The sequence below is a fragment of the Anopheles darlingi genome, chromosome 3, assembly GCF_943734745.1.
Source record: "Anopheles darlingi chromosome 3, idAnoDarlMG_H_01, whole genome shotgun sequence".
In the NCBI taxonomy this organism is placed as follows: domain Eukaryota; kingdom Metazoa; phylum Arthropoda; class Insecta; order Diptera; family Culicidae; genus Anopheles; species Anopheles darlingi.
The window spans coordinates 3,197,501-3,212,500 of NC_064875.1; the positions used below are offsets into that span (position 1 = coordinate 3,197,501).

General features: G+C 48.6%; 1 long non-coding RNA gene across 2 annotated transcripts in view; it reads right to left on the reverse strand.

Annotated features, from left to right (window-relative positions):
• The window catches only part of LOC125953359 (uncharacterized), a 43,822-nt gene that overhangs the window by 16,583 nt on the left and 12,239 nt on the right, over positions 1 to 15,000 (reverse strand). Inside the window, exon 3 of one of the 2 annotated variants that reach the window (XR_007468955.1) lies at positions 5,379 to 10,978. The exons of the other annotated variant lie outside the window; for it this stretch is intronic. This is a non-coding gene — a long non-coding RNA (uncharacterized LOC125953359). Of the gene's footprint in view, positions 1 to 5,378; positions 10,979 to 15,000 lie in introns of those variants that run through there. 2 annotated transcript variants of the gene reach the window in all.

Genomic DNA, 15,000 nt, shown 5'->3' on the forward strand with positions numbered 1-15,000 from the left:
GTGGCAATCAATTATGCTACCTCGCCTACTGCGCACACTAATGTGAGCGCCATGGCCGACACCATAGGAGGGCCGGGTAGACCCCCGCTTGTATCGGTAGGTCGCGCGACAAAGTGAAATGAATGTCCCGGACGCACGAACACGATGACGAACGAAACTTGTTGTGGCCAACGCCAAAAATGCGAAATTTCGTTGCGTATCGGGCGCTGCTTCTGGGTTGAACGAACTCTTTATGGCCAGAGCAGCTCATCGTATAGAGCAGTAGAAGGCAGCTCCCACCAGCACCACGATTGGGGGTCTTCGCTGCGGGTCAACCGTCACGACTTCTACACCAATTGTCATTTGGATCTCTATTTTGACTTTTATGTCATGGCGATATGGGAATGTGCAGCCACCATCGCTACCATATGAGACCATTTCCCTTTACCATCCGGATGCCTTAATTCCGGACACAGCCAACCCATTGACAACGGGCACATGACATCCATTAGGGTATGGTCGCCGCGCAGAATGGTGACTCGGGATGATTTATCCATTTTTCATCGCGCATTTAATCGTGGCAAATGGCGCTCTTGGTTCTCGATTCGGAATGGAGCCTTTTTGTGTTCGGATATGGAATTGAACTAACCATTCTGGCATGAAGCCAACGCCGGTCAGTACGTTACGCGAAACAAATTCCACCATCATGGGGAACAGGCGAACTAATTTCATATTCAAGCCCGATCGATTGCGTGGCCGTTTCGATCGGGTTTGGGGTGTTGTCGAGGGATTAATTGGCAAGCTTTCGCTATCCAGTATTTAACTATCCAGGCAGGTGGTAGCGATTCAGAAATTGGGTTATGGAACCCGAAGAATATTGATTGGCTCTATCTTTGTAGTGTTATGAGAGCGTAGGCTATGATATGATTTCATGTTGATGCTTTCATTACAAACTGCACGTAATACCAGACTTCTGTTATGGGATTAATCTTTTCCATTAATTAAAACATGGAAGCAAGCATAATCCCTTCAAATTAATTATTAATCTTGTGAACGAATTACAGTGGAACACGGTACATGGAATTGGCATAAACGTGTTGCCGCGTGTTCCACGTTTTCCCGATTCGATAATGGAATCGAAATCGTATTAATACATCCGAGAAGCAGCTCATTAAAAATCAGAAACACTCACCTCCCAGCAGCAGCCTTCCAATCACGGTGGCACTTTACACCTCGGCAAGGATGGAGTACGCACACACGCACCTCGCCGGCACTGCCGTGTCCTTTATGTGGAATCGGAACAGTGGAACAGGACGCAAAAGAACGATCTCAACTTTCCGGCCACCGGCAGCATCCTGCCATGGGCTCAAATTAATGCTGCCGATGCGAGTGACAGGTATGCATGCAGCGAGCGCCACCGCACAGCCACACAACCACAGTTCCCGCGCGCTACCGTAGCACAAAATGCAAAACTATAATTTTAATATTCATTAAAAACGGCCGAGGATATCCGACAGACCGGACGACAATTCTCGGTTCGCGGATAAGCGGATTTCAGATTTTCCAAGCCCCTCGCGCAGCGTGAACGGTGATTGTAGTAGCGTGACGCTGATTGCATACTTGGTAAAAACAAAACCGCTCGCGCTCTCCACATCGCTGCCCGGGGGTGCGGGAAGCCTGAAATCCTTCCAGGGGATCCGGTGCTTAATAATAGCTCATCAAAATTCGCGAACCTCGGAGTCTTGGGTCTCGGTTTCTATCGCACGCGAGAAAATATTATCCCTCCCTGACCTGGAGATGATGTTTCCGCTGCTGATTGTTTTCCCACATAAAATCCCCGGGAAATTGCTTTCCGTTTCGCGTCTTGCTAGGGATGTGTTTTTTGCCATGGCAACTGAAGCCATCGGCCTGAACAGAAATACCAAATTAATATTCATTGTCATGAGTGCTAGACCACTGCAACAGCGTGGTCCAGGAAGCGGACGTGTTGAGGTTATGCTAACCGATTTGATGTTATATATGCGAGTCCTAGTTATTCGCTTTTTGGTTTCCGGACTTTAGTTCTCCATCACAAAATCTCCATCGCTACAAAGTAGTAGCCACAGGAGTAGCCTGGATGATGGAACACCTCTTCTAGCTGTATCGTTACGAGTGTATTCAAATGAACGACCAAAGTTTGAAATACTCGACCCCCGTAGGACCCCTCAATAAAAGTCAGTCAGCCAAAAATGGGAAGCCCATCCGCACAGGAAACCAACCGAAGAACCAGTTAGCACCGAGCAGTTCCAATTAGTTTCGCTTTCGGCTTTCAGCTCAGAAGCGATGAGTTTTCAGCGCTTCAGCGCCGCAAACCATCATGCACTCCCAGTTGGTTTCAAATGCATCCCATCGGGACAAGGGTAAGACCTCACACTCACCTCTGGGCCGAGCTGGTCGAGTTGTGGGAACAAAAAAGTTTAAAAATAGTTGCACAAACCGCAACACTATTGGCCAAACGCCCCGAGGTGCAGTAGCCGACCCTGAAGCGTCGCAGCCTGCGAGCGGCTCTGCGTCGTCTCTTCTCGGTTAGCCTGGTACGCGCGATCTTGCGCGATAGCTCGAGCGAAACGGAATTCAGGTCAGAGTTTCTTGAGGACGCGCAAGGCTACGGGTGTGATTTTGTGAAATGCAAAAAATCCGATCTCCAAGTGTGTACCTCTATGCTACACAGTTATGTGTTTGACCCCTTGTGATACCCGATGGGCACGGCGAACGAGAGAACGTTTTGCAAACAGGGCACAGGACCAGCAGCTCAACTCTTTCACCGCAAGTCACATCAATAAAACATATCTCACTCACCAATGGTCAGGCTGTTCCTTTTGATGAGGGACCGCAGTCTGCATTTGCTAAATTCCTCTGGGAGAGGCTGCAGACGCCACCTTCATCACCAAACATACGCCCGGCCATTGGTTTTCATTAGGTAAATTTATGCTGCACTTTGCATGCTTTATTGGCGGTCCTTTCGGCTCCATTAGGTAGATTAGCCCGGACCCCTAAGTGTGATTTCCTTGTTTTGAACTTTTGACAAAACGCACGAAATCCCGCCGCGCTCGTATTCGCAATCACTCCCCCTGTACCTTCCTGGAAGGGTGTGCCTTTTTGGGCGAAGCAAAAATCATCGAAAACGAAAACGATGAGTCAGGCCCGGGCGTTTTCGTTCGTCGCGTACATAGTCGTAGGTATTGCTGACGTCGGGGGTCGAGACGACGAAATCAAGATAAGCATTGGCACGCACCAGGTGAGGCAGGCACCACGGGAGCGCAAGATGGATGTTCAAATTACCCCCGAGAAGCCGATGATTTCTCGCCCGGCCAAGGTGCAAGCGTACGAAAGGACCACCGAAGACGATGACCGGCGACCGGGGCTGCGATTTGATTTGAAGTGATTTTTCACATTCATTAAATTAATGAGATTATTCTGATGACCTGGGCGCTATCAACGCCCAAGCCACCGACACACGTACACACACACACACGCCGGTATTCCCGGTTGACTGATGCTGCTTACGGACAGACGGTCCGTTTACCCACAGTGCTGTACCGATTTTGTGCTCATAAACTGCTGAAGAAGGCCGAATTAAAATGGCTTTAAGTTGAGGATTTCATTACCTGAACGACATCGTTTGGTGTCCGAACCATAAATGGAGCAATCACACTTTTGGCTCAACCAAAAACCATCAATTGCGGTTAGTGAAAGTGTAATTGAAAATGGAAAACTCCTGTAGCAGCTTTGCTGGTACGCACTCATTTCCGAATATCAGATTGACCCTCGGGGCCAAGAGAGAGAGAGCCCAACTTCCGCCCCGATAGCCGCAGAAGATCCTGGGCATCGGCAAACGAGCTGAGCTCAGCAAAAATTGCGTTTTGATTTCGTTTGCGGAAGTGGCGAAAGTCGGTCCCAAAGTTGGGTCGCGCGGCTAGCGCGGCTGGTTGATGAACATAAATTGCGGACCACGTGTTGGCGTGGAGAGTGATTGACACGGCCGGCTAAGGCCGGTACGTTACGTAATACCGGGGGAAGGGAAGCAAAGGTAGTCCGTCCAAGGAGATTATCATCTTCGTCGGGGCGGTACAGGGGAGGATGAAACGTGCAGGGCTTAAAATAATCCGCATCATACGAAGGGAGCCGTTCGCTTCGTTTCGCTTCTTGCGCCAAAACGTTTCGTGACGTAGCCCAAACGAACGGTGGTGGAACTGGTAGACGTCCAAGACGGACTCAATTGAATTATGTGCTTACATCGAACGTTCAGGTCTGGTCTGGTCTGGTCTGGTTGGGTCGAGGCGGGCAAGTTAATCCCCGCTTTGGCACTCGAATCGCCCGGTGGCTCGTTGTGGTGTGCACCCCAAACAAACAGCTGTTAACCTGTTCACCAATTAGGGGTGCGGTTAATCGTGACAAACGTTTCACTTGCTGCCAGACTTAGCGAGGCCGATTGACGGAACGAGAGTCGATCCCAGACATAACATCGTTAGCTTGGGATTTCATCTCTAAAATGATTTGTTCATCGAGAGAGAGAGAGATTGTGGAGGGCGCTCTGAGTTACATAGCATAGTGTATTGTCGATACTAAATCATGTAGCACGTAGGTGACAATCTAACCCTCATGGCCAGCGAGATAAGACAAACAATGAGCGTCACTTATCATTTAACCAGGCACGGATTGGCGCCAATCACACACCTCGACACATGACGGAAAGGCCACACGGCATTGATGCGTATGCTTGGTTATCTTGCCAGATTGCCCAAGCCCTACGCACAAATCGGTGCCAAACAAGCAATCGTGACTGGTACAACCAAAGAGCCGCCGCCGCCGCTGTGGCGTTGAGCGCTCCACAAGAATCATTCATCTCTAGTACCAAAGGGCGGGTCGGCCGTGAATCTCGAGGCCTCGTGGAGCTCCGTAATCGATCGGACATGTGCCTTAGTGCCGGCTGGCTTTAACTGGGATTATTAGCATAAATTAGTGATGCACTGTCAACAGGCTGAAGCAGTCGGTGGCCGTCCATGACCGGTAGGGAGTCATGGTTAACCGTGACCCCTTCAGCGCACGAGAAGGTGTCCAGCGCATACGCACTTCACACTCACGGTTGAAGTTTGAGTGCAGTATCCAAGGATGGTAGTGGCCATGTGTTGAAGCCTACACAAAGAGAACCATCACGCCCATGAGGAGAAACAGACTGAAGTATGGATCTTTTATTTCTTGCAATATTGGAATAATATTATGAAAACTTATTATCAAATCGTTATACAAGACTAAGGAAAAAAAAGCATAAATCGAAACGCTCGCTTTCAACACTATTGGTGTTGCTGAAGAGAAATTTCGAAAGTATGTTCAAACTTTCCACAGTTGTTGGCTACAGTTGTTGGCTAGAAAAAGCGATGAGCTCATAAGTTGAGCGTCTCAAAAACCTGTGCCTTAAAGCGTAGGCTAATGAATTGAATAACATGGATGACAGATTCATATTCAGAACGACGTATTAATATGCTCTCCGCTACACCCGGCATGCTGGAGTTCATTAGCGATGCCATTCGCCGGTTCACATTCCCCATTCACCGCCACGCTGCCTGGCGAGTCCGGTGGATCCAGACGGCCCTGCTGGCGCCACTCGCTCAGCACTCAAGACCGTCCACATTACATTTCAACTCGGCCAGCCGGTCAGCAAGAGCGTGCAAAGTTTGCCAGACGGTAAACCAGCCAACCTGGTCCGATGACAATCTTTCCTCCGTCCTAAACTACGCCGGAACTACTTCGGGTATAATCCGTGTCCGAGGTGGAAAACTTCATTAGCAAATGATTAAACGCTTCTGCGCGCGGACTGCCCAACGACGGCCTTTTCCAACCCAACTGGTTGGTCTTCCCCACACGTCGCAAGGTAGCAGGTGGAATCTCGTGTGGTAAGGTCGGCACCGAATACACCCGACCTGTTTCAATTTGGAGCGTGGCGCTCTTCACGTGAGTCCGAGGAGCCCCTCGGAGGTTTGTTGGAACACGAGGAATCTGGTTGCGCTTACGGTGTAAACGATTTGTCATATTTTCGCTCCTTTCTTTCGGTTCCTTCCGTGGGTTTGTTTTCGAACTCGAAGTCCGGAATTGATCGAAACCGATGCCGTTTTCGGAATTGATGCTGAATATTTATGAATCCGTTGTCTGGCGGTTTTGTGTAGCATCCCAAAAATGTGGAATATAATGAAGCCAAGTCCGCCGGATGGGCTCGTGACAGAGAATAGTCCCAGCTGGTGCTAATTGTTGGCACCTAATTATGGATCCGAGACGTACGATGTTTCAAAACGGACGTGGACAATCTATAATCTGTTTAGGATAAGCTCACGTCTTAACTAATGTCTATGTTTAAGAATTTCAAATTACTTTCATATGAAGGCATCCTACTCTTGACGCCACCGCCATCACTACTCAACTCTCAACATGTAGCGTCGCCAAACTGAGTTAGTTCAATTAAAAGTTAATTTGTTACTAATCTGCCCCATTATGGGGAGAAGTTTTCCCGCATTTCCCAAAATCCATCACTAACCGTATGCCAAGTTTGTATAAAAGAGACGCGACGCTCGTGCATTAGGGAAACATAAACAAAGTTCATCCCTCGCACCAGCCTGCCAGCCAGCCAGCCAGCAAGCCGGCCAAACCATCATCGTTGACACGTACGAGCTCTTGAGTAAATTCTTGGGCAATCCGTCCGCCGCGCCTGTCCGTCCGTCGCGATACCGGTTGAGCATTCCGGCGTCAACCTGCGCTACCGAGCTGCTGCCATCACCTGCGTGGCCTAACCCGTGGCATTCCGCAGCAAGCCGGTGACGGACCGGCGGTACCAGACCGGTCTGCCACAGCTGCGGACGGGTAAAAATAGATAACGCAAGTGATAAACAGTTTTATTTTCAACTCGTCCACGCTGCTGTGCACGGTGGCGCCCAGCACGAACCGGCAACTCCGAAAAAGCGTCGAAATGCGTTAGCAAACTTACTGCTCGTCGTGCTAGGATCGGTGATACTCGTAAAGGTAACATTTTTGGGACCGAAGTACCCCAAACTTGGACCACTACAGAGGAAAGGAACTACTTCGGTAGGCAAGAGCAAGTGCCGTACCTTTTCGATTCCCTGCCGTGGGAATTCCTTTCGAAGAGCTCGTTGAAACGTGCATCCTCCGCCAGGTAGCCCTTTCGGAACTTTTATTCGATCCCAATAGCGAACCAATAGGTTCGGTGATACGCTCACGGATGCATAAATTATGCCGTTGTATTGTCACCAGCTCGAGTACCACCTGACTGGTAATCTGATTGCGTGAAACAATTTCCCACTCATCAATTTCGTTTGTGCCAAACCTCGGAGAACCCCCGGTTCCGAATCACCGAGGGTTGAGGAGATTTATTCGGTTCGTGCTCGGTACATTATTTATTTTTGAGGTTATGGCTTGCTTGGCTCGTCGACGTGCTATGCTGCGACAAACAACCTAGCAGTCCCGGCATTGCTGTGGTGTGACAGCGGACAGGGTTGACAGAACAAATTGGTAAGAAAGCCAGAAACAGAAAACAAAACATAAGAACCAGCAGGCCGACGACGATATGGCTGCTAGAGGGTGGTGTGAAGGAAGAACCGGAAGAAAATGAAGCAGAAAACGAGGTAAGCAGCGCCGTGTGAGCGTGTGAAGCATCGAAGCAATCGACAACCCTCGATTCCCCCCCGGAGGAGGGCGGTGGAAAGTGCTGACAGGTGCAAGTGTGAGGATCTGACAGAAATCCGATATCCTCAGGCCAGCAAGCCTCGGTACACAACCTTGGCATTGAGGAGACAACGCGATGAGCATTCGATTGAGCCGTGCGTAAGTGTGTCTTTGGTGTCTTCTTTTATTTATTTTTTTTTTGTTCTGGCCAAGTGTTTGGCTGTGTTCCCCAGCCGTAACAACCTGTAAACCGATTGTCGTTCTTCGACAGTCGATTCGCAGCAACACCCAAACCTGCTCCGCATCACTAAACGTGTTGGTCGGAATTTTAACGTTTTGAGCGTTGGAGCAATAACGTGACCTTCTTTAAGATCAAGCAAGGGCACTGCTGGTGGTCAATTCGTTTATGATAACACGCTATCGTCAAGTAGAACCGAAGTTCCCTCCACTGAGACGGTTTTCTCGGTGAGGCTCATGAATGAGAATGATCATGGCGCAACCGGTTTGCCGATTTCATCCCACCGGCCGCGTCCGTGTGTCAGGATAAAACGATGAGAACCGGTTTCGTCGGGAGGCCGGTATTCTCTGTCGCGGATGTTGGTGTGGCATGCGCCGACATTATAAAGCGGGAGAGAAATATGCCCGGTGTCTGACCGGCCGGCCGGCAAAACCGTTCGAGGTGATCGAAAATTACCTCCTCAAAAAACTTGAGCCAAAATGTGGTCAACCGCATCGTTTTGCCATCGTTTCGGGTGGATAATATCGGGCGAAAGTCGTGCCGGCGCGGTGAAATCGATTTTCTGTTTTTATTAAGGGAGAACTATGGCTCCTAAGGGGGCCAGCAGCAGCAGCAGCTATGGATGTTTTGCTAAGGGCCTTCAACGTTTTGGAAAATGGAACCCTAATGGGTGCCCGCGGAACTGTAGGTGATGATTGAGTATTCAAGGCATCGTACGTACCACATTCAACGGTATATCTTCTAGTGGGGGAATAAGGTTTCCCCTTCGGCTCTCAGGTGTCCTTTTTTCTGTATAAAACTGTCTCGAGTGATATTCTCAAGCACACATTCACGAAGGGTCTTCAGGTTTTTTTCTGGTCAAACACTTCTACTCCACTACGAGTGCTCGCCAAATATTCAACAGCGACTAAGGATTCTACCACTTTGTTCGATGGTCGTACCAAGACTACTCTGATCGATTAGTAATGCATAGGCCTGACGTTAACCTATGTTTACTACGGTCCTTTCTGGGAACTCTGACCAGTGCCTTCTACGGTAGCTTATGAATAAATATTTTTGATTTAAGATTATTCTCCGATACAATTCGTCCACGCAATGAAGCAAAATCAATAGCAATGTTTTGATTACATTGCCAGAGGACACCAAACGTCTGTTTATATAGCATTCTGCAATTCGATCTATCATTGTAATTGAATCTATAATTTCAACCAATTGATAGAACGTAAATTGTATGGGAGAAAAGCAATCTTGCCTTGTGCAGTTTCCGGTTGTATTTTATTGCAAATTAAGTTATATCCTTCCCTCCCCCGCCTCTAGAAGTTTTGCAAAAGTCCAATCCAAATAAATATAATCCAACAGGTACCACAATACACAATCGCCACTTTGGCGACCTTTCTGCTCAGTCTTCCCAGGCTTTCCATAAGGGCGACGATTGGATTACGAAGTTGAGAAGCCCGGATTTGGGGTGGGAAAACTAATTTGGAACTTTTCTTCAACGGCCAGCAGTATCCGTGAAAAACAAAAACCTCTCTTCGCTCGATCGAAACCGAATCATCGCTTCGCTGTGTCATATGAACCGCGTGGACCACAAGTTGAAGAGAAAAATAAAAAATTGAGCAACAGCAACAACCACCGCAGGGTGCGATGTTAAAACGCCCAAAGCCAGCAATCAAAAACAGTTTCCCGAAAGGAAAATTGATGGAAAAATTGGAACCGAACACGATGAAACGAAATTAATTCAATCCAACAAATCAATCCAACTGTGAGGATTGACTGGCGGGCGCAGCATTAGGACATCAATTCTATTTCGCCCGCCACCGCGATGGTTTCCATTTTATCTTGCCATTTGCTCGTACGACAGCCTGCCAGGAGGAGCAGGAGGAAGTGAAAAAGGAAAGCGATCGAAAACGTTCGCCGTAAGATAATGCCCACCGGGCGAATGGGCGAAACACCAGTGGATGGTGAGGGAGCGTGCTCTCGCTTCATCACGATTTTCGCGAAACCATTAACGGAAACCATTTTTCCGAAGATTTTTCTACGAAACTTCTAAAAGCATGGCACCCCGCGAGTCATGCCTAGCGGGAGACTCCATATTTCCATCCATCCATCCATGCTTGAACGCAATCGGCTTCAATCGGGAGGCGCGAGGATTGTATATTTGTTTGGTTGCCTTTTCATCGCCGAAAATCCATTTGTCCGCGTGGTGCGATCGATCGATCGATTAGGCAATTTCTGTCCACCGAACCGGCAGCCGCAGCCCACAACCCGATGCTTTCACCGAAAGGCAGAAATGAAAGAAAAGCGAAAATATTAAAACTTCTCTCAGTACCGGTGGCCGTTGAAAGATTGATGCGTTTACAGTCGCGATCGTTCGTTCCCTATCATCATCATCAGCATCATCATCAGCGGCCTGGGGCCCCCGAGTGGCAGCATAATGTACACAGAGATAGACGGTGGACCTCCCCAGAGGAGCACCAGTGCAACATGTGTACAAACAAATAAACTGCTCCTGCCATAGACCAGTGGTCCTGGTTCGTGTGTGCGTGTGTGCGTGTGTGTCTGGAAGGTGGATGGAATGTTTCTTCATTCACTGGCCAGGCTAAATCCCTCGCGTCAGTCCGCTTTTCCCCGAGCGACCATATTGTTCCCACGTCAGACGTAAACATTCTCCAGACGCGTAAGCCGGCATTGACTCCATCTGGAGTCCACCGCATCGCCCTGCCAGTGCAATGCACCAGAGAGTGTGAAAACGTAATATTATATTAATGGATGATGAAGTTACCCAGGGGGGCGGGGGCATCGGTCCATCGTCGCCGATCAGACTTCGATTGAGGGAACACGTGCAGAGCAACGAATGTGTTCTTTAAACGTTACGATTCGCCGATAGACCGCCAGAATGGCAGCATCATTTACGCGATACCGATCGATACACGGTTCGCCCATCGGTGGATTTGTTATGATTAAGACGCCAAACGCAACCCACTGCGGTTGTTCCTGATATGACGCGGTCTAGCGCGGTATGAGAATTCTATGTCGTTAGATGATACGTACCTAGAGAGAGAGAAAGAGAAAGAAAGAAATAAAAATAAGCATTAGAATGTAGGTCACGATAAGGGAAAACGGGGTATGCTTATAGGGGTGAAGTGGATGAAAGAGTTGTGAAGTCGTGAGGTGTGACGCAAGGTGTTCCCTAGTTTCCGAAATGAAATGTTGACCCGGTATGTAAGGGCAGTACATTTTTGTGTAACTCAGGAATTGCTCCCAGTTGATCTTCTTCCAATTTGAGTATGTGTAAGATTGTAAATTTCTTTTTATTTTTTTTTAATTATCCGTTTGGATTAATACTTAATTGAGTATCAAATATGTTTCGTTTCATTGTGTTTTTATAACAGTGTAATTTTATATTTTAAATTTTCTTAGTTAATAAAGCTTAGTTCTAAAAAAATGCATAAACTTTTAAATGCCCATAAGTTAAATATCTTTTTCTCGCCCTCACGAGTTCATCCTATGCGCAGTAAAAGCATGGAAACTTGAAACAATAAAACTCAACTTTTTACTACTTCTCTTTCAGTCTTAATGACTGGGAAGCCATTTAATGATGCAAATCATGGCATCGGACGCTAGTGCAGTGTGAAAAGCTTTCGACATTCGAGCAACCCATCATTCATCACCTTCTTCGCCTCAGGAAGGGCTGAACTGCAACTGCAATGCAAAGGAACAGCGGTAGGACTGCTATTTCCAGCAGCCCTTTACCCCAGCGAACCAACCTTTGGCGCCCTCTGGCCTCGCACTTTGATCGAATCTTTCACACTTTCTTCTAATTGCATTGACGGATCGTGGGAGAGAGAGAAAGAGAGAGCGATCCCGTTTTCACGTCTCATACCAACCAATCCCGCGGCCGAACGCCGGTGTTCCTTGGGGCCATCACCGGTTCCCACTCATTCTCGGCTCAAATTACAAGATCATCTTCGCCTCGGTCTTCGGGCGTTGCGAAACCCAGCAGTACCGTGTACCGGTGCCGGGCCAGGACTGCTGGCTTCATCGCCTTCGGGTGCGTGCCGGTGACTCGAAATCGAAACTCTATCATCGAGTGAAGGGGCCCCGTCGTGCACCTTGGCACTGCCCTATCGGAGGACGCCGTGCTTCCGCACGCTATGGCCGCCGTGGTCGTGAAGATGATGGAATCGAAACGGATATGGTTGGGAATGATGGTGCTGGGGCACTGAATCTGGCTGGGAAATGGGTTACGCGTCACCTCCGGCCTCACGGACCAACACACACTTCGCTCATTGTGCCGCTAGGTATCTAGTGTTACCGGTAGGCACGGCTTCCACGGAGGCGGAAAGATGATAAAAAGGATCGAATTATATAAGAATTCTATCTTGTTTGCCTCATCTAACCGCTCCCTTAGGCACCCCGTACGTTTGATGGATGGGTTGAGCGACGGACGTGATGGAACGCCTGATGGAAGTCCTATCCTGGGATGGTGTTGTTTTCGTTTCGCAATTCGCTAGAGTTTTCTTGTTTGCTTCTTGGATTTTGTTGCTCTTTTTACTCACAAACTCTGAGTCTTCCAGCAAGATGTGATCAAGCGGTGCTATGAACTCGTACACAATTCGTATCAAAAACTTCCTGAAGAATGCTTTCCCCTGAAACCTTTGAACCGGTACTGCACACAGCGATACAGATTCATGAAGATCCAGAAAAAGGAAAATGCAAGCAAAGCAAACCCCGCTTATCCCTTGGTTCCCATGCCTACCATTCCAAAAGACACATATCATTCAATAGCTGCATCTTGTACAGCCGGTACAAGAATGATGTTCCATTGAAAATACATTCCGTGGCCCTTTCCATTCAACGGTTCCTTGCTTGCTGCATGGTGCCCGTTTCGACGAGTTCTCCTACGTCTTCCGCTCGCTCGCGTGTTGTAAATCAAAAATGCAATAGCACAAAGCACAAAGACATGATGCAATTTCTTCCAAGCAATGAATGTGATAAATGGCAAAGCTGAGCGAAATGGAATCACTTCACCAACTGGCCACGGGGGAACCATCGGCCGAATTCTTATAAAGCAGCAGCAGCAGCAGCACGCTGCAACTGACCTGCAGGGCGACGGACCCAAAAAGAGTTTCTCTTTTACATGCTGTCTAGTGGCGCAGCATCGTAGCAACCAATGCGTTAAATGAGATTTTCTTCCATTCAGTGACTGCTGGTACAGCTGCCGCTGCTGCTCCTGGTGCTGCCGGTTCGGCGGATCCTGCCGGTTGCACAAGACGAAAGGAAGAAACGTCGAGAACGAAAACTCGTTCCTGATGCAACATTGTGCTTGCATCGGCAATCGGTATGTTTGCGTTACCCATAACCTCATTACTAGGAGAAACGGTCCATTTACTCGCTCCTGCTTTATTCCAGAAGCAAACGTTGCTTTTTGGTACAAGAAAGGCTCGAGGGAGTTGAAGCTGTTCACCCGCCAGCTTCGTGACGTCAGGAACGTCGCAAAATATACCGAATGTCTCCGCCATTTACCATCTAATGGAATCCCTCCAGCTCCCCAGCACGAAGATTGATGCCAATGCACTTGCCAACAATCGAAACTGATCACGTAGCTAAGTGGCACTAGCAAATAGAACAATCGCCTTCGCTTCACATTCACTTTAGCGATAAAAGCGTATTGCTGTTATCGCTTCGTTGGTTTACTGTTAGGTTGGTGTTTGATTCTCCTTTACTCCTACTACAACTGTCACTGGTACAACACTTTTCACCGAAGTCGAACCGGTACCATCGAAGTGTACTACGGTAGTGTACCGGTGCTAAGCTGTCACTCTAACATTCTTGGTAATCCGTCACTTAGTGCTGGGACATGCAGTATGATATAACTTTGTGCGGTTGATTGTGCTGTGCTAAATCTTTTTCTAGGGCTGGAGTTCTGAACAAAGCAATGTCAAGCGTATTTGTCGCTTGAAGTCACTTTAAATCCTTTGTTTTTAATCCAAGGATAAAATGGTGCCGGTTATTGACTTATCAGCCCGAACTGGAGTTTGCTCCTACTGAACTAGTTCCATAGCAGGATACGCGTCGCCCTAGCAAGGCAGCGGAAAAGTGTATCATCCATTCCCTCTCGGTCCCTTATCTCCTGCTTGTGCCAGTGATGTCATATTTAGCAGGCAGTTGTTCCAGTTTTGTTCCCTTCGCCATCCTAACAGGAGACGGTCGTAAGATGCAGAGCTACCAGCATGCGCTATATGGTGTATAGCGCTGCGATGTGAGCGAGAGCAATCTGCTGGAACGGGAAAGCACGTTGGTGAGGGGACACGAGACACTTTATCCGGTTGGCGCCAATTTTCTTCAACGCCTCACACCACCGCCTGTCGTCTGCTAGACCGCCTTCGGGTGGTGGTACGGAGCGAGCGGAGTCACTTCACCACTTTTATGGATAATTTTCAAACGACGCCTTGTTAGTGGTTCGTTCACGGGCAAGGCGTTGTTTCGTCGTTGGCTCTGGACTGTCAGCAACGCTTTGCAGTCCGTGCTTTGCTCTCTGCCCTGCCACTGCCTCTCGGCATGCCACCAGTTCCTGGATATTTTATTGATATCCTTTATGTGCAAATCGTGATGGTTTCAGTTCGGGAAGAAGTTAGACGAAGGTCTGCGCCTTGTCTGCGACGCTAGGCAATCCCGCATGAAGCGAGCAAACTGTCTCTGTGTGTTGGAATACAGCCCGTTGCTCAACTGCCGTAGAAGGAACTGTTTTTCCGCCCAATCGCGCCTTCTGCTCCAACTCTCTGGTCTTGAATGAAGTTTCGCCAGCACTCCCAGCCCAAGCTTGCAGGCTGCTTAACTACATATCTCCACGGCTACCCGTCGACGTCGCTCGCTGGCGTATGAAAATGAGTTCTCGGTGTTCGGTAAGACCTGCTGCCAGGGGGAAGCCAGGGCGTAATATCGGGAGTTGTGTAGCAGCTTTTTTGGACAAATCGTCGCCCGACGTAGACCGAGTGCCACGTGGAAAGCCGCTTAATGCTTACTTCCGGCTTTGTGTCGGTCCACCGGCACTGGATACAAAGCATCGGAAA